At 33.8% G+C, this 20,327-nt stretch overlaps 1 protein-coding gene and 1 non-coding gene across 2 annotated transcripts in view; one reads left to right on the forward strand and one right to left on the reverse strand.

Annotated features, from left to right (window-relative positions):
• The window catches only part of Smurf (SMAD specific E3 ubiquitin protein ligase), a 221,955-nt gene that overhangs the window by 101,219 nt on the left and 100,409 nt on the right, over positions 1 to 20,327 (reverse strand). The window lies entirely within an intron of this gene.
• On the forward strand, positions 19,946 to 20,018 carry TRNAM-CAU (transfer RNA methionine (anticodon CAU)). Its single transcript has one exon. It is a non-coding gene; the product is annotated as a tRNA-Met (tRNA).

A 20,327-nucleotide genomic window follows, 5' to 3' on the forward strand; every position in this document is an offset into this window, starting at 1 on the left:
TTTAAAACGGAGGTGGGGGGAATTCATTTTATAATAGCACATTTTTCCCCAATATCATAACGTAAAACTTTCCCTTCGGTTTACCATTCCTCTAATTTACCCTGAAACAAGAAGAATGCAAACAGTTATACACACTTAACATGCAGAATTTTTTAAATTATAAAACCGAACTGAGATTATCAATAATCATATAATTTTTTTACAAATATTTCTCAGCTTTTTATTATTATTTTAATATTTCTCAGCTTAGAAACATTTAACATTTTCAGTGATTTTCAAGAAGAAATATAAATTCTGCTGATCACGATCTATTTAGCTTTCGTCATTTTCCCACCAATTTATCTTTTTAAATCTCGAGGTAAGAAAAGGTAGAATACTGAATTGTTGAATATCTTGTTTTACAAGAAAAACTAACATGATACTTTGGAAAACTTGAAACCTATGAAAGCTTAATTCATTTAGGATAAGCAAAACTAGTTATGAAATACAAGCAGAAAAGTTAATAGAAAATAATAATTTAAACAGAAAAGTAGAATCGGAAAGCTCTCATTTACCAGGAGAATTTTTGGGTGTGAAAAGATAGTACCAAAACCACATTTATTTAAAGAGTCATTTGACTTTGCTGATAAATTAAGAATTCAGAACGTTTAAATCTTTTTTAAAAAGTGCTCTCATGATAATTGTTTATGGCTATCGCCTTGTCGGTTTTCGCACACATAACCTTACATCATCTCCAATTTCTATTGTCAGCTAACTACTGTCATTATTTTGGAGATTTATCGTTACCTCTACCTCAAGTAAATGAATCCGCAAAATCCTTGCTTCGCGGAAAACAAGTTTAAACGTTTCACAAATACTTAGTTTTGGGGGGACAAAAAAAAAAAAAAAAAAAAAAAAAAAAAAAAAGTCTTATGACTTACAAGGATAATTATATTCATGGCCTAGAATATACATCACCTTAATTGAAGACAGCATGAAATATTGAAAAATACCACAGAAAACGGATATGAAAACAGTAAAATATCCACATTCAACTCCAGGCCTCAAATCCCTTGATCAAAAATTTGAAACGACCAATAGATTCTCTCTGATCATTTAGCTACGTTCTAACGCAAGCTTTTACTAGCCCTCCTCTTCTCCCCCACTAAATTTCTTCCAATTTCTTTACCTATGCTTCTTTCCGATTTCAATTTTAACATATAGTCAGAACTTCAATTCTTAAAGGGTCAAAAGATTTTCGCTTAAGTAATACTTGCTTTTCTATGCTGATTTCTCAGCATAGAAAAGCAAGTATTAAAAAAAAGTCAAATTAAAAAAAATTCTTTACTATTGACACCTGCAGCGAAAAATTACTTAATGGTTATCTGTTCCAAACTTTCATACTAAGTATTGTAATCACGTAAAATTTTGGATATCATATTTCAACGAAAATATCCCGCTCTCGAATGAATTTGAACGATGCTTTTGCGTGACATCTGTACCTACGGACTGAATACAGGACTCTTTTTTCCCAAAACGGATTGTAAAATGGATTCATACGAGATTTTGTTTCCTATACGTACGTATGCAACTCGCATAACTCAGAAACAAGTAGCTTCAGAACGTTGAAATTCTGTAAATGGGCTGCTATAACATGTAGTTGTGCACCACCTTTTTGGTTGAAATCGGCCGCATCAAAAGCATATATATATATATATATATATATATATATATATATATATATATACCACTTTGCTACCCGGCACGGTGAGCTCAGTTTTTTTTATTCTTATATGTTGTCAAACTGTGCATTTTTTGCTTTAAAATAAACTGAATTATGTTGTAATGTTCCGGTTAAGGTTTTTATGCTTTCGTTAATTTGCATGCAATAGTTGCAAAATTGTCAACAATTTAAGAGTTGTTTAAGTGCTGCTAAAAATCAGTCTTCTTGCCAGCTGGCCGAATTGCTTGTTTCCACTAATTTTAATCTTTAAAAAAAAAAAAAAAAAAAAAAAAAAAAAAATTTTTAACTGTATTTGGTATTTTTTTTTCTTTGTTTCACAATTTTTAATGAAGATGCTAGGAAATAATTTTAAATGAAATGCAGCAAAAAATGTGTATGGAAGTCATGTGGTGTCCACAACAGATTTTTCTTGATATCGTTGCGGTAAAAAGAGAAGCAGCAGCAAAGCATCTAATTAGCAAGAAAAACGGAATGCAAGTGCGATGTGTTCGAGATGAAATCTTAGTCTAGAGTGATTTAGTTTCGATTACGATATCTTTTAATTGCTAATTAATAATTCTCTAAAGTTATAACTGGTTGCTTGAGTTTCAGTTCGCAAGATCATTTGCGTCATCAGCATTATGTAAAAGTCATATGATAGCTATGAATTTTAAAATGATGCTTTTGGACAGGCTTATTATAAGCCATTACTATTTTTAGAAATGATAGAGGAGACACCCAAATTAAAACAGAGAGTTAAGGTGCCACTGCAAATTAAATTTAGAATTTTGCTTTATATATTTTTATCTTGCATACATATTGTATTAAATTAGAACTGTTTTGGTCTTTCTCTGCGAGCATTATTCATTCTCACTTTCCGTTTTAAACTTCTCATTTGCATTTTTGGGGAAATATAATTAAAAATTCAACTGGCGTCCTAAAGAAAGATGCTCGTATTTTTCAATATTATCAGTCTCTTTCGTTACCTTTTTTGCCAAGCATTTCATTATATTTATCGTATTAGTGCTTTTAAAGTAGACCGATTTCTTAGAAAGTGTTTTGATTCTGATAATTTCTTTGTTACTATTTGTGCTACTACTATTTTAGAAAACAAAGTTCTAGGTATGCTGCCTAAAACATGCTTTGATTCTGATGAACAGCCTACTAGCTGCTGCAAAGAGCTAATATTTCGGCGCCAGGAACACTGTTAGTGTGAGATAACCCTATGAAGTTTTCCAAATCCTCTCACAAAAGACCCTTTAAAAGAAAAATGTAAATGGCATTATATATATAGGTTCGTTCTCTTTGAATTTAAACTGCCTCAATTAAATACTCCTATCTCTTTTTCAAAAGAGTTACATGATGCCTTAAATCACTGGCCTAAACGCGGATAATACCAGAACAGGTCAAAGAACATTGAGGATATACATAAAATTATCTTCCTCCGCTACACATTAAGATTGATGAAAAAATTTCTTAAAGCAATGAATATAAATGGTTTCCGAAAATATATCCGAAAATGATAAATTTCAGTATGATGATTAAATAAAATTTTAAAAAAAATGTATTTTTGCGTGGCCTACCAATTATAAAACTACTACTTAATCATCAGCTGAAACCAGTTCGAAAAGATGATCCTTCAAAATCATACACAGCCGTTGCAAAATGTCTCTAACATTTAAGTACAATAAAACAGTGTTTATGAAACGCCGGTCCGCAAACACTATTCGCCAGCCCTTCCAACCGTTTAAAGTTTCACAATTTTGTATATGTTAAGATTATGCCAATAGTTCAAATTACTAACCTCATCGGTCCTCGATAAAACACTGAAATATTTTACCGATCCTAGGAGTAAATCAGGTTCAGAAACGCTGCAATAGAAGGTTCTATCATATCCTTCCTCAATGTCATACAAATTCGTATATGTTTAACTACAATTTTAACTAGCATCACGAGTAAAAAAAAAAAAAAAAAAATCATGGAAAGAAGAGTTCCGATTATTTGAATTTAGTAACACATAGTGTCTGGTTTACGTATTTCAATTTATTTGACAATACGTACGTATTTGATTTATTACCTATTGTTTTTGATTACTTACTTATTATTATGTATTTTATTTATTTTACCCATACTAAGAGTCGATACGAAAATTAAAATACAACTGGACTCAAGATATTTTAGAGAATGCTGGACATCCCAGGGCTTATACAAATGCTAGTATGCGAAAACAAGGGGAAAAAAAAAAAACAAAAAAACTTAACTGCTCGGGCATGTTGAATTTCCTTCCTCCTCACGGTCTAGTTGGAGAAGTTGACAAGCATGCATGTCAACTAAAAACCTAACAAGCGTGCTTAAAACAAAGCAGCGCGGGAAAGCGATCTTGCTTGAAAATTTCTTGCGGGCCGGGGGGGGGGGTAGAAAAATAAAATAAAAAAGGAAGACAACTTTTAAATTTCTTTTTTTACCATATGGAAATAGAAGGATTTATTTCTTCACGCAAAACTTAACTGAATAGTTTTGGAACGATTAGAAGCTGAAAGTAGGAAATCAGTCAAAATCGTGTCCTTGTGTAAAATAATGAAGTTGACTCTTATTACCGGATTAGATGACGTAATACTTGTAAAGTCTGGCATAGAAACCGCTGTAGATGAAATTGAGGGAAAAAAAGAAATAGAAGTTTTTTAATGCCAATTAAGGTGAGGGTTCGCAATACACTTTGACCCACAAATCACAACCGCAAAAAACAAATATAAAAATGAAGACATTAACATAAAAAAAGATAGGAAATGATAACCTTCTTATGGTATAACTGCGGCTGATGCAAGAATACATTCAAATTTAGAATTTTAACAAACATGTATACGTAAAAAAGAAAATTTAAAGTTAAAATAATGTGCAAACATATAAAAGATTTAATTTTCAAAATAATCTACAATATCATTTAAATTCAGAAAGCATAAGTAAATCAAGTGCAAAACCAAAATATGAAAATTCACCAATTTAGCAAATTAAAATTAATCTAATAATTTTTTTTTTTTTTTTTTAATGCATAAGTGAATGACTGTTGAGCAGGCAGGAGACAGACTTATCAAGGGGAAGTTGTCTCCAAACGTAACTCTTCAATCATTCAATTCGTGTTTCGTCATTCATGCAAGCAAGGGTAAAAGTCAAAACCAAAAGTAAATACATAGTGAAGAATGTCCAAAAAGAAATACCAACTAAGTGGTACCTTGAGTAATTAGCAATTAAAAATTAAATGTCTAAAGGAAAATACCAATAATGAAGAATATTATAAAAGAATCACGGAGAGGCTTGATTGCTCATATTTTAAGAATTGTGGTATCACATGTATCATATTTTTACTCCCAAAGTGCTTTTGGTAACAAACGAACGGGAAAAGCGATATTACCTATTACATATGCCAATTATAAATTATTACTAAGTAATTACCAAACCTATATATTATATTTAAAAAACTTCGATTAAGGATATATAATGGAGACGGATCGATTTGCAAAATTGGAGGCCTGAGAGAAATCTCTCACAGAAGGCGTCACTCATCTTAATTTTTTCAACGCAGTAAATGTCACTGACGTTAGCTGTTTATCGAGGTAGGAAACAGGAAAAATAAGCAATGCCGTCGCCAGAATTCGAACTCCGGATCTCCCAATTATAAACCGGAGGTATTTCCAATTACACGCAGTAAAAAGGAAGAATATACTTTACATTCTATCTACTTAAAGGACCACTGCGGAGGCGGAGACTCAGTCTCTGCAAATTCGGGTGGTGACGAACTGGCCACCACGATTTTAGTTAAGACGCCACTTGTAAAGTATACTACAGATTTTCGAAGAAGAAAACGTGAAAAATGAGTAATCTCTCGTCGAGATTAAACTAGCCAGACGAGATTAAACTTCCCGACTGCTAGCCAGACGTGTTTCCAATTACTCCATGAGGACACGTGGCAAGGAGAGAGAAAACAACTCACCAGTTAGAGAGGTACATCAGTATAGTTTAGCGTTAGAATAAGTAGAACTTGGTATACGTCCGGTTTAGAATACCAGTTGGATGAATCACGATTGCACGCACCATCGTCGTACGTCTATGTGGAGGCGGTCGCTAAAGCAGCAGGGATAATAAAGTCGAGTAGGGATGAGCCAAGTGGATGATTTATTATTATTATTATTATTATTATTATTATTATTATTATTATTATTTTGCGATGTTGGGCATCAGAAAAGTTTCATTAAGCAAACAGACCGCATAACCATTCAAAAAACAACTACTATTTAATAAAACAACTCGCGCTATAACTCTGAATTTCCACGTGATTTTGGGTTTTTTTAGAGTAAATGTTTTATAAATTCATTAACAATGAATTTTAAATTAATGAGAAGAGTCAAGCAAAAAGAAAATGGTTAGGATATCACCATGGTGGTGAAGAAAAAAAAAAAAAAAAAAAAAAAAAAAAGAAAGATTTTTGAGAAGTGAAGATGACATGTATATCCAGAACTTGGCTACTGCATACCGTATATAGAGAAAGACTTCTACGATTATGAAAAACAAATTCGCTATTAAATAGATTACCGAACAAAAATTAGACATAAATAAATAAATAAAACTTGCATTAAAATGGCAATTTAAAACTAGCTATTTGTACAATATGAAGTTTTTTACATGATTTTCACACTGACTGCATCATAAAAAAAAATTCTGATAATAATATAACCAGCACAAATTACTTCTATTACATTTTTGTGAAGAAAAGAGTGCGAGAACGAATTTCTTTCTTATTTGTTTATATCAATGTAGCAATGGTATGTGTAAACATTCAGTGCAGCACCGCGGCTTTCACCTTTGATCCTACTTGTTTATGGCTAATTTCCTTTTAGTGATGTTTCATGGTGCAAGGATAACTTTTAGAACCCGTGCCGAGAGATAATAAGTTCAAGGGTATTTCTTTTCAAAATATAATTCTTTTCCTCTTAATTTGCTTCGTCTTTTTTTTTCCAAAACTTTTTCTGAAAATTTCCGTCGAATGTACTTTTTAATTCCGAATCATCTTTCCGAAAATTCTACATAAGCAGATGGGCACACTTTATATCATGTATAACTATAGGTTAATATTAAAGCAATTTTAGGTCCAGCCGCGGCTATAGTACAATATTTTTACAAGCTTGTAAAGTTGCGAGCCTCCACAAGCTAACACAGAATAAACACAATTATTAATGCATTTAATACTGTTTTAAACTTCACCTCTATCTTCTCAATCATCGATTATCCCACGAAACATAAACTGGTTTAATTTTCATTAATATAATACAAAACTGGCTACTGTTTTTTATGTTAAATATCGATCCTGATATTTGTTGTTAAACAAATTAGCGTCCTCTGTTTTGCACGATGATATGCTGAAATACTTTCTGGGGCGAATTATAATGTAAGCAATTACTGTAAGTTATGTATCCTTCATTCTTAATTAAGAATCGTGCGATCATTTCAGTCTTTAATTCATTTTATGTTCAGCGTCATGTCTTGTTATCATTATTGTCAGCATGGATGAAGATGGACGTATATGCTTCTTCTGAGTATGACGATAAGTAAAGACGTTTTTCTAATAAATCCGCAGAAAATGGAAGAATCCCACCCTCAAGATCTCCCAACCAGAAATATAAAATACAGTTTTCATCATAAATAAATTTTCTAACTGGTTGGGAAATTGCTGATAACTGTTACCGTTATTTTAAAATAAATAAAACTTGAAATATATTAAATAAATAAAAAAACATAAATTTTGAATTTAAGTGTACCTTAAATAAAAGGTGCATTAAAATCATGAACTTCAGATGGCACGGTAGCAACATATTTAAACACACACTCATTCTTCTGTTTTATTTCTTGTTCGGGTTTCATAAGTTTTGATAAAAACATATTGCTAAACAATATACAGAAGGCGCTTTACTCCTTTTCGTTATATAAATAGTGGGGTTTGAGGAAGATAAAAACGTATAAAAATAATCTCAAAGATACAGCATGGCCATTTTTATTTATATGAAAGCATTCGCAAAGCGTGAAATCTATAACGGGTTTAGGAGCTTGCTTGTCAAAACGAATTTTTTCAAAGCTGTTGAGTAAACTATTATTCAATTATCAAAAGAACATTTTGAAATATTTAAAAACAGCTGTAGAAACTAATTCGAAATAAAAACACGTCACAATGACATCACAGCTGGCGTCGATGCGAAAACAGAGGAACAAAAAAGTGCGGCGTTCCCTAACCCCTCCTCCAGAATTGCATTCTGGAATTTCTTATCGTGGGAGCAGTTTTTGCATCTGTGTCAAGTTAGCATTGCCGAATTCTAGAAAGTACCGCATGGTCAGCTAGCAAGGTTTGGAAGATAATCGAAGTTAGTGGATCGTTGCATTGCCATCAGAGTGAACTGTGATGTAACTGCACATTTGCGGATTCCATTCGAAGACGTTCTGGTCAAAATCGCGCATCAGCTACCACCTTAGATGACGACAGTCTTGTCAAAAAAAGGCCCATCCAAACAAGTGTCATAGTGTCATTCAGCTACGAGGAGTATGTTTAACAGCAACCGGAAAAACAACATTGAACTGAACAATTAACAGATGCCTTTATGCATGAGGAATCTATGCCTGCAGATCATCGTAGAGCTTGAAGATACTGGGCTGGGGAGGGGGAAAATTAATTTAAGGATACACTATTAGGAGTTTTCTTCTCCGATGAGTCCAGTTTCAGCCTACAGCCGGATAATCGACGATTTCTGACTGACGAGAACGTGGTATCCAATGGACATATCAAAGAAACATCGCGTTTTGTCGAACACACCGTCTTGTTTAAGGCGAAATAAGCTTAGTTAAAGTGAGCCTAAAACCTGTTTGTCATATGGAGTGTGTTTCTAACTGCTCAACAGACACAGGAACGAAAATCTTAGATCTTCGTTCATGCCTTATATACTTATATACGTCAGCGATTTAACCATTTTTATGGATGACAGCGAATAAATTTACCCGGTGTGCCTTGTGAAACGTGCTTGAGGGAGAAACAATACAGTATATGGAATGGATGGTATGCTCTCGAGATGTGAATCCTGACAGAACATACCTGAAGCGCATTAAGCAAGTGCAATGCTGCCAGGCCACGACCGCTGTTGATGCACAATCAGCTGTAAATTTCTCTTTCTATACTCTTTATCAAGAGTAAAATCATTTAAAAATAAGCAACTACTACTTTCTGAATTCTTTGTACTTTAATGTATTAGGTGATACAACATAAAATAAAAATTTAATGAACTATCTCAATAAGTCACAGTTCCAAACAATTTTGGTTTTCTGTGACAACAGTTCTAGAAAGAAATGCTAAATATTAATGTTACATTACGTGCTCAGGAAAGAATGGTCACATCCAAATGTAGTCACTTGCAAGTGGTAGTCACCAAAAGATGGTTCACTTTATGTGTGTGTATATGTATGTAAAGAACGAAGCAGGATTCTTCTGAAAAAACGATGTCATGCTATTTCTTCCGTTGTCTGTTAAGTTCAAAACACCACCACTGTTGTCGCAGATGCGTGCAATTTATAGTCCAAGGATAACTAAAATAATGGAATCCTTGTAAAAACTTCTCAATGCTGCATGCTACTTCGAACCATAAGTGTGAACACTGGTGGCTGCGCAGGGCTCTATGGCAGCGGTTCTCAATCTTTCGACTAACGCGTACCATCTAAACAAGAAATTGAATCCTTTAGTACTACCACCACCCTTGAACAAAGCTCAGATCGCATAAATTTACGAGTGTTAGAGACGAATTTAATAGTTAAAATACTTTGCTTAGCACCTATTTTTCTTTTGCGTACTACCAGTGGTTATTCGTACCACTTGCTCTATGGTTAGGTTAGGTTATTTACATACAGACAGTCACTGAAGCTATCTGCTAAAAGGAGGGATGCCTTCGTAAAGGACTGGAAACTGGTTCGTATTCATGTGACACATGGGGCAAACCAACCGTGCAGCCACCCAGTTCGCCAAGGCACGAACCCAAATCAGATTGAGCTATCAATATTCAGCGATCTTCTCGGACAATGGTGCGGCACAACGCATTGTGATTTTTGCGTTACATGATTTGTGATGTAGCTATACTATCCGTAATACCATGCGTACAAGATATTTCTTCTTTCTTTCAGTAGTGTATCAAGAGATATTGGGATTTTATGCAGCAGCGAGTTGATTCAGCCTCGACCCACCGATTTCACATTCACGTCAGTAAAAAGAGATATTTGTTCCAATACCAGCACTAATTTCTTCTAGAATATCTGCACTCTGGATGTTTGCAATAAAGTCTGGTCACTCTGGATGTCTGCGATGAAGTTGGAAACTTGCTGGTGTGACTAGCCTTTCGCAAACCACACCGGTAAGCTTACAATTCCATTGGTTACCCGCTGTTTTTTGTTCTCAGCTCTTATACTGCTTTTCGAGCACAATATTGGCTCCCATAATTTGCATATGTTATACGTTGCTAATCATTTTACATGATCCACATATCCTGCAAATTTCAAATCAACTGAACATGCTCTTTCTGGCATAGTACTTTAACAGCCAGCAGTTTACATTCTAATGCTTAAGAGAATCGTAAGAGAGAATGTCTTTTAAGAAAATCAACTTTTCATTAAAATAATTACTAGCGTTTGGCCTTAAGCCCGTCAGCAAACGAGCCATAAAATCGCTGAACACTGGTAGTTCGGTTTGGGGTTCGAATCTCGGCGAACGGGGTGGCTGCACGGGCGTTTTCGTGGTTTTCCCCCCATGTGTAACGTACATACGACCCAGTTTTCTTTAGAAAGTCTTCCACGAAGGCATCCCTCCCCTTAGGCAGATAGTCCTCGAGTGCTTTCCCATAATCAAATAAGCCTCCCCCCCCAAAAAAAACCGTTTTGCTTTAAATTTACACCCAAGGCCAATCAGCAATCCAATTCAAATTGCTACAAATGTTAAACATAAGAAAAGCTCTAAACCTTAGGAAGAAACTGCTATTTGCGGGTGAAAGAAACTTGTATTTAACTCAAATAACTGTATAATATAAATGCAACTTAAATCTTTAGTACTAACTCAACTATATCTCATCATTTAACAAAAACTCTTGACGGACTATTAAATTCAATCACTAATATCGCAAGAACAAACACTTTAATAAGCACAGGAAAAGGTCTCGTAGATCACTAGAGAAACAAAGACGCATTCGCTGTTTAAACGCAACAACATATGCATTCCAATGACAGCAGACGAAAAAAACTGCATAGGCAAGACTTAATTTAAAATTAAACCGAGTATTTAAATAAAATCTTACAATCTATAGAAATTAATATAACCTAATGTTAGATGAGTGCTGGAAGAGAAAGATGGCTATTCTTTCTTCCTTCCCTTCAAGTATACATTATCAATTACAAGTTTAACAGATTTCTACAGTATTACATAGCCATGCAATGAATATGACGTCATAAAAGTCTTCACTCGACTGCGATTAAAGAATTCAACCAGAAATTCACTGCATTAAACATAAGCAATACATTAATGAATTTATCTTCGCATTGAGAGTGACAGCATGAAAACAACAGTGTTACGAAATGTGCAGGCGCAGTGAGATGGCTTCCCCGCAAAGCAGTTTTAGGGTTGCCATAAAAGTGCAAGCGAAGACATTTGGCGAGAAATCCCCCTTTTTATTACATAATTGGCGATATGCCATGGGCGGATGGAGAACCTTCTGCAACGAATTCTTACCGGTTTAGCCCAGAATGTTCTCGAACACAAGCCGAAAGCTATATAAACCCAGCTGGTCCGCAATCAGAGTGTGCCTCGTCTAGAGTGCGAATGAGTCTGTCTGATCTAGTTAGTCCGTGCGGAGACGATAGAGTTGACAGCCGCCCAGCGAGTGCCGGGTGGGTTGTCGAGTTCATCGAAGAGTCTCTTAGTATATCGCGGTTAATGCATCATCGAGAGAGTGTGTTAAGCTACGGAAATGACTGAACCGAAGAATCGAGAGCTGTGCTCTGTGTGTCGTCCAGTGCATCGCGAGTTGCAGCGTGGAGAGTCTCGAGTACGTGGAGTTCTGAGAAAGACCGAGCAGAGTCGGGAGCTGTACTCTGGTGCTTTGCAGTGAAGCTGTCTCCAGCGTTATTGCCTGACAGTGTAATGCTGTGTCGCTGATTGTTCCAGCGTGTTTATAGTAGATCTTCGATGATAAATTAACGTAACAACTGGTGTCAGAAGAAAAACGTAACAATAGCTACAAACGAATGAATTTTCAGAGTTTAATTTAAACGATATAACATGAAAAGAGCGTTAGCGTTTGATAAATCGATGATTGTATTTTATACTAAAAAAAGAAATGAAAAGCTTATAAAGCTGAAATTAACTATGGTACATTTGCTATTATATCCACCAGTTATTTAATAAAATTACTTCAGATTTTAATATCGGCTTTACTCTTTTTTTTTTCCTCTTCATAAAACCATATGAAAATGTATTTCATCTTATGATGAGTTAAAATATATATATATATATATATATATATAATTTATTTCCTAAACAATATTAAATGATTATATTATCTTTTAAGTTTAATTAAAGTAGAATTATTTTAAAAGAGTGAATCCATACTGGTAAGTTATATTTTGGTAGGTTATATATCTGGTAAGTTATACATATAATCCATACTGGTAAGTTTATTATAAATTACTATTATTATTATTAAGTTTATTAACTAACTTTGCAGCAATTGCGCAAGTAGTTGTAACTTGTTTTCGCACTAAATTAATTTAAGATATATATATTCCTTTCTCACTGATTGGGAATAGTATGCAAGAAAGGAGACTTTAGGCCCTACTTTTCCTCTTAATTAGCCTTAAACTGCCTTTTAGTGGTAAACCGCTTTTCAGTGGGACTTCCTTTAGTGATTAATCAAATTCCATCATATAGTAATGATTACGCATTTCAGCTGGAATACATGAATTGAATCTATACTTAACAGAGAGGTGGCAGGTAAGATAAAATGCTGTTTCTCTAAAAGCTATGTATTCACTCCACAGAATTTGTTTGCATTAATATTATTATTGAATTCTTTATATCTATCAAATGAAAATTTTGTATTTTAAGTATTGCAAAACGAACTAAGCTCGTCACAACACGAATTTTCCCCAAACAGAAAATACAAGATTCGTGGCATGGTTTTTAATATGCTTCTCAGGTGATATAATACGTAATATTTTTTAGATTATTTCCTCATACACACTAGGAATATTTTACAAAAGACCCACAATCGATATTTCTAACCGTAACAATTTTAGAAGCACGAATTGGTGCCAGATAGGAAATAAATTCAGTTGAGCTGCACTCAGAAATGTCAAATGCGGTCGAAACACACTATCAGAAAAAGAGGAAGACAATCGACATTCCGTGGACAGACTGTGGGAGGAAAAACGGTTGCAAAAAGGAAAGAAAAGCAGACAGAAAGCTGCTCGCAGACAAATTTAAATGGCCTATCAAATGAATCATGCTCTTTTTACTTCCGATTGACCTCATCACGAGGGCGCGTTCGTTCCACGGCCAAAAGAATTCCAAGAATGCACGATGCGTTGAGCTACTAGGAACACAATGCAGTTGATAATACAGAACAGAACACGCATTTCTGCATATTTATTTAAACTCTGCATTTAGAAAAATCTGATATGGACACCACATGACTTTCTTGTACAGCCTAGTAAATTATAAACATTTTTGGCTGCACTTCATTTAAACTTATTTCCTCGAATTTATTATAACTTGTATAACCGACCCCTAAAAGCAAGCTGAAAATTACATCAAAAACAGGAAATTTCGAAATTAAATATTCCGGTCAATTTTTATCGTACGGGAATCAAATTTATATATACATATATATATTGATAATGGGTAATAAAAGTTTCTTAAATCGGAGGAACCAAGAGATTGCATTAAAAGTTAGATTTCGTTATTTGAAGAAAATTTATTTTTTAAACTATGAATATTTTTGTCATTTAAAACACTTCTCCAACTGAAAGTATATTACGGCCAATTATTGCGATAATAAAGGCCGGGGCATGGGGTTGAGATATATATATATATTACTGGCAAAGTATGAAACGCCGGTATTCTATAGAAGGCCTAGGCATTGTATATAATACCGGACGATTTTAGGTAAAGTATGAAATAAGAGAACTATTACATACTTTACCTAGGCGTTGTATAGAATACCTAGGCATTTTAAAGAATACCTACGCATTATACAGAATGGCCAACGCTCTTTAGGCAAAGTAAAAAAAAAAAAAAAAAAGGTTATGATAAGGCTATTATTTAAAAGGCGTTCATTCCTCTAAAATACAAATGTTATTTGCAAAATTAACGAAAATGTGCGATTAAAAAACTGTTCTTCGAAATATGTCGAAAAATAAAAAGATAGTGAGGTGATCTTGATACAGCGTAATAAATTTGTATTTTCTATCTGGCTGAGATTGAGAATCTACCTGACAACGCAGGTTAAATTCAGAAACAATCTAAGTATCCCATTTGTGACCTTTTTAAACCTTTCTGTTTTTTTCTGGCAGGGCTCACAAAAAGTGTTGTTACAGTTCAATATCATTACGTGTAACGTCTTTGTAATTGGTTGAAAGTTCTTTCAACATTCTGTCACGTCGTTCCTGTGCAGTACTCAAATGAGTTTTCATGAAATAAGGAAAATAACTCAGCGTCCGTGACGCAATACTGCATATACTACTGACGCTTTCTTTAACAGGATAAATGAATGTACTTTTGTTTTCGACAAACATTAAAACCTAGCGATTCGGCGGCCAGTAGTCCCGTGGTTCCTTTTTAGTAGTCATTTTGGCCTTTTTACATCATTTATTAACTTCTGGTAAGCAGTTTCGATTCTTTGAAACGAATCAGAAATGTATTTTATACTTTGCCGGTTTGTCATTTGGCATTTTATAGAATGTCAAATGACACAATGCCTAGGCATTGTATAGAATGCCGGATTTTATACTTTGCCGGTAATAAACACACACACACACGCATATATATATATAATTTAAGAAAGGAGAACAAAATAAAAAAGACCTGTGTAAAAACTTTAATCAACATTTTTTAACTTCCAATTTGACTTAAGTTTTACATTCACTTTTTATTTATCAGTTTTCTTGTAATAATTTCCTTTTTCTTGTATTTAAACATTTAATTGCAATTTATTTTAACTTAGTATTAAAAATTATTCACGGGAACCACAGTATTACATTTGCTTTAAAGCAATAGCATAGAGAGTTTCCTTTTTACCTTATATATATATATATGAGTGCGTACGGGTTCGTAATGGACAGAATGCACACAAAACTGTTTGATAGCTTGATAAAATTTATTTTCACAAAAGAAACACTTCATTGTTCTGAAATTCTCTTCAAAAATATCAATAGCTCTTGACAGTATCACAGAAAACAATCAGTAGCTGCATTTCACACTACTAAGAACATTATACAAAAAGAAATGCAAAACGCATCTAAAAAGGCAAAGCTCTCACGAATTTCTTAATATCCCGAATTCAGCTCTGAACTATACAACTGAGAAACTGATGCTCTTCCCGGTCTTATACAGTTTCCCTGAGCTGCCGAGAAATCTCTAGTACCTTCTTCCAAATCCCTAGCACCTTCTTCGAAATTATTGGAAGACATACGAGGGAGGATGCGGTTACAGTTACAATAAACATTACAATTATACAGAGAACGGACAAAAATGTTGCCAAGTTTGGCGACTTTTGGCGATTAATCGCCAAATTTGGTGACAAAAAATAGCCACGAAAACCATCGCCATTACGACGGAAAAAAGAAAAGGTTACCACACCATTATATTCTCTAGATCAGCGTTATGCAGCTAGGGTCTCGGGAAAAAGTGTAATCAATTTAAAACGGAAAATTTAGCCTACTGCATTTTCTTCTCCTAAAAGGAGTAATTAAGAAATTATTTTTACTTATGGAAAAAATATTTCTGCATATTCAGCACATCATTAGAATCCAGTATATTAGAGATAGCTTAAAGACGATAAGTGGGAGATGAAGAAATATAAGCCTTTTACCTAACTGAAAGGTACTTAATTAAATCCTTCCAACCTATAACTATAATTAACTGCCCTTCCAAAATAATATCTTTCCAATCAAAGATTTTCTTACAATGTATTATTTTTGAACTAGTCAAAACAAGCCTGATACACAAAAGTTCTCAGGATTTTTATCTCTGCACTAGCAATTTATTCGGTGCTATTTTATTGAAACCTAATTTCGCATTTCTTTAATTAGTTGTAATATCACATTAGACGATTTTTTGAAGAAATAATAAATAAATAATGAAAATCTGAAAGGTTTGAGAAATTTAACTGTCGTCCAAAAGTATTTGTAAAGGTTTTTACGCTCTCGCTGAGCTTGCAGCCTACCAGTCTGTTGAACTCCAGTCTCCTGCTAACGTGTTATTATTATTTTTTTAAAGCTTTATTACTAAGCATAGTTTTCTTCGCACTTAACGCCATATAAATAATCCAACAGAAAAATCACAAAAATTTTAGAATTCGCGATGCAGTCTTAAGTATTGGCTTTTCCTTTCTTTCATTTTCCCCCCTCTTCTTCTTTTTTTTCCCCCTGTCTTTTTATTACTAACGTTATGTGTGTTAACTTTATTAATTAAATATCAAATTCTCTGTGCTTACGCCACATAAAATTCAACGACAAAATCACAAAATATTAAGCAAGAATTTGAAAAGAGATTTTCTTTTTTTTAGTGAACCGACGCAAAATCCTATTTTAACACTATTAGCCCATAGATGGCGCAAAATTCAGTGCACATAGAATAATAATTTTTTTCGGGAAGGGATGGGTATATTATAATACGTAATGGTGAGCTTATCATTCACTGAATGGATAAAACTGTTGTTGAATATTTGTAGTTTGTTCAGGGATCCGTTCTCAGCGAATGGATTGGCTATATTTTATGATTTTTCTGATTCATATGTAACACGAAAATGAACCCGTTTTCATTGAAAGTCATCCATCCATTCCTAAAATAAACATAGCTAACATGTTCTGCCACAATTAGTCAAATAATTATATGTGACGAAATTTGCGTTACCTTATATAATTATTCAAGAGATATGACAGGGCTACTTCAAGATTTTTACACTTATTATTTACTTTAGTCCTCAAACTTATAATCTTAGACATTAAACTAGGGTTTAAGGCTTATACGGGTTACATCCACACGAAGAGATATGTTGATAACTAATGCTTATAGCCAAAGGCACAGCTACCAACCTTGACATCTTGAAAATCGGGAAGTTTGCTCGCAGCGCGGTAATACCATTTCAAGTGAACCCCATACGGACTGCAATTCACTTTATAATGCATGAATAAGATTACTGAACTCTTTGTAATAAGAATTCTGATGTAAAAAATAATATCATTAATTAAACATTCTAAATTTTATGTTCTTTAGTTTATTTTCTGACACTTTTATACTGCGAAAATTCCGAGTAATGAAGGAAAGTTTTTATATTTATCAAAGTATATAGTATTTGTGTGGAATTTGTGTGTAGGAATGTATTATATACTGAAGTAAAGCAAAATCAAACTTAAATATTAACTGATTAAACATTCCTTGAATCCTCATATAAAAATCTACAGATGTTGACAGTAGATTAAGATAATTCAGATCAAGTGAAATTTAATAAGAAAAGTTTAATGGGATCAACAAATGTAATAAAAAAAAATACAATTAAGATGAAATAAAATTTAACAATAAAACTTATTCTGAAAATCATTAGCGGTGAGGGAATGCAAATTGCCTACTATAAGCTTCATTTCCGTTACTGCTGGGAAATATTTTCCTCGGTAAAGGCCAAAAATTAAAAAACGAGAGATTTGGTGATCTACCGGAAGACGTGATGAAAAATCGAGAGAACTGGCAGCTATACAAAGGTATTTTGAAAATGCTTCAAAAGGCACACCACTAAAGAATATACGCAAGCACAGCTCCAACCTCAAAAGGATCAACTCTGGGTCTTAACAAACTTCGATACTACTGAGGAATAAGAAACACATCTACCAACGGGTGTGAAAATTGTTATCAAGTACGTTCCGTATGCTCTAAAAAAGTCACAATTACGAAAATAAATAAAAACTTAAGAGGAAGGTACGGCTGTATTACATAATAGTAAGAACGCATAACAATTCTATTACCCCAAATACAGCCTTCTTCACTCTGGAAATTTCGCGTCTACCTGCAGAGTTCAGTCAAATTCATAAACAAAATCCGACCTTTTTCGTATATTGACACTCAGCGGAAGAACTGGTGCCCCTTCGCTGCCATCCGCAATGAATATCATTCCCAGCATCGAACAGAGTACAGTGGCAGATCCACGGAAAAGGAAGGGAGGGAGGGGATGATGAAGAGAGTAAGGGAAAGCTTTTTAAGTGGTCGTTTTCGGTGTCATCGGCTGTTATCCGCCGGCAATTGCTAAGATCGCGATCGTCTGCCACCAGCCAGAAAACCTGAAAGAAAAGTAGATGATGGGAGAAGGGTATGAAGGCGAAGGTAGAAGTGTCACAGAACCCGTTTACATCATCCCTATTCGCACGGGTATTAAACAAATAAATAACAAGAAAACTGGATTTTTGTTCAATTGCCTTTCACAAGTAAGGCGCGGCAGGCCGTCTCTAAGCTAAGCAAAAAAAAAAAAAGAGTAAGATTTTCAAAACATAATAAATATTATAATTTAATGCAATATAAGATGATGATGTCATTGCTATTCTAGAAAATTATTTTTACTTTGAAAAGAGAGCAAATTCACAAATAAAAATTTCTATTATTTTCAGTTCTTTTTTAAATTTTATTTTAGAAAAAGCAAGCAATGAAAATAATTATACTTAAATCACAGCTTTCTAGCTACAGAAAATATTTACAGCAAAAATTCCTCTAATTGAATATCGATACCTCAAAATTTTTAATAAAGCAAATTAAAATTGAAAACTAACTTGTTTTTATAAGCGGAATTTTTTTATCTCGAAATATCCAGTATGTCGGTTATTAATTTTGGATAAGTTCAGAGAATTTTCCTTCTTTCGCTTCCGACAAGCTGAAGTTGGAATTAGGCGAAACGTTCATTCATATGCCTTGAAATAACGTTTGCTTTAAGAAAATGATTTCTCGAATATTCTGCTAATACAGCAGAAAAGAATGTTTACAAATTAAAGTACTAGGAAATGCAAAAGAAGATATTTTATATACTTATACCATTTTTCTATCATAAGTTATGTATATATGCCATTTAAACAGAGCTACATTATTTGATACCACTGTCAGCTTTACGAAGTAATTTTCCTAACGGAAAGCATATCTACGTATAATCCATGTACCGTGTGTGACGCGCAATTTGGCGCTCGAATTTTCGATTATACAATCCCCCACCCACCCTCCGATTTCCCTCGGTTTCGGCTTGCAATGTTCATCTGTATTCTAATTTACATCCTTAACTGGGGTATTTACGTCCAATATTTTTAAGCACACACAAGTGCTAATTCAAATTAGCACACAAGTGCGCAGGTACATGCAAGTAGAACAATATTTTGTCGACAAATAATATTTACTTCAGTGTAAATCGAAGCCGCTCTAGAAACAGACGAACTTCATTCGTTCCAATTTAAATCTAGTAATCGCCTGCGGCGCAGATTTACATTTAAATTAATTTTAGTGGTAAAAATAATTATTCACATGATTCACATTCTGAAGAAGTATTTCTTTTTGAATATCAAAAATTGCTTCATTATTATTAAATTTCTTTATTATTATTATTTATCCTTATTATTCTTTATTATTACTGTTACAAATTTTGTACATAGCTAGATAATTTTAGTGAAATTATTATATTTTTCAGTATAACGTAACATTAAAATCTAAAAAGACGATGTTCTGCCGGAAAAATAAGAATACAGGGGAGAGTCTCTTTAATACTGAGTAAATAGCTATCTTGCTAACTTGGCGATAAATCGCCAGGTCCAGTCCCTGTATAACTGTAATGGGTATTGTAACTGTATGACTTTAATCGATTTTATATGTAACTAACTGCATCCAGCCGTCATATGCCTTCCAGTTATAAGGTATTTCTCCCGCTTTCTTAACATGCCTTCGTGGTGTAGCGGTCAGCACACTCGACGCATATTCGAGAGGTCCATGGTTCAAGTCCCGGCGAGGGCACTACTCATTTTTCACCTCTCTCAGCATCAAAAATTCTACTGTCACTACAGTGGCGACCGAACTAAAAAAGATAGTGGATGATGATTCCCCACCATGGAACGTTCTTCCATGAATTATCAATCATGTAAAAATTTAGGCGTTATATTTGATGAAAATCTTGCCTTTAAAGACCAAGTAATTTATGCTATTAATAATGCAAATGCAGTCTTTATAGTTTTTTTTTACTGTCATACGGAAAGAAAATCCAAACTGCGTCTTCATGTCAAGCGAACTCTTTATCTAACTGTCATGCAGGCCAATTCTTTCTTA

The sequence above is a fragment of the Stegodyphus dumicola genome, chromosome 9 (assembly GCF_044657685.1).
Source record: "Stegodyphus dumicola isolate Sdum_Otavi_A_Nest chromosome 9, ASM4465768v1".
Classification (NCBI taxonomy): domain Eukaryota; kingdom Metazoa; phylum Arthropoda; class Arachnida; order Araneae; family Eresidae; genus Stegodyphus; species Stegodyphus dumicola.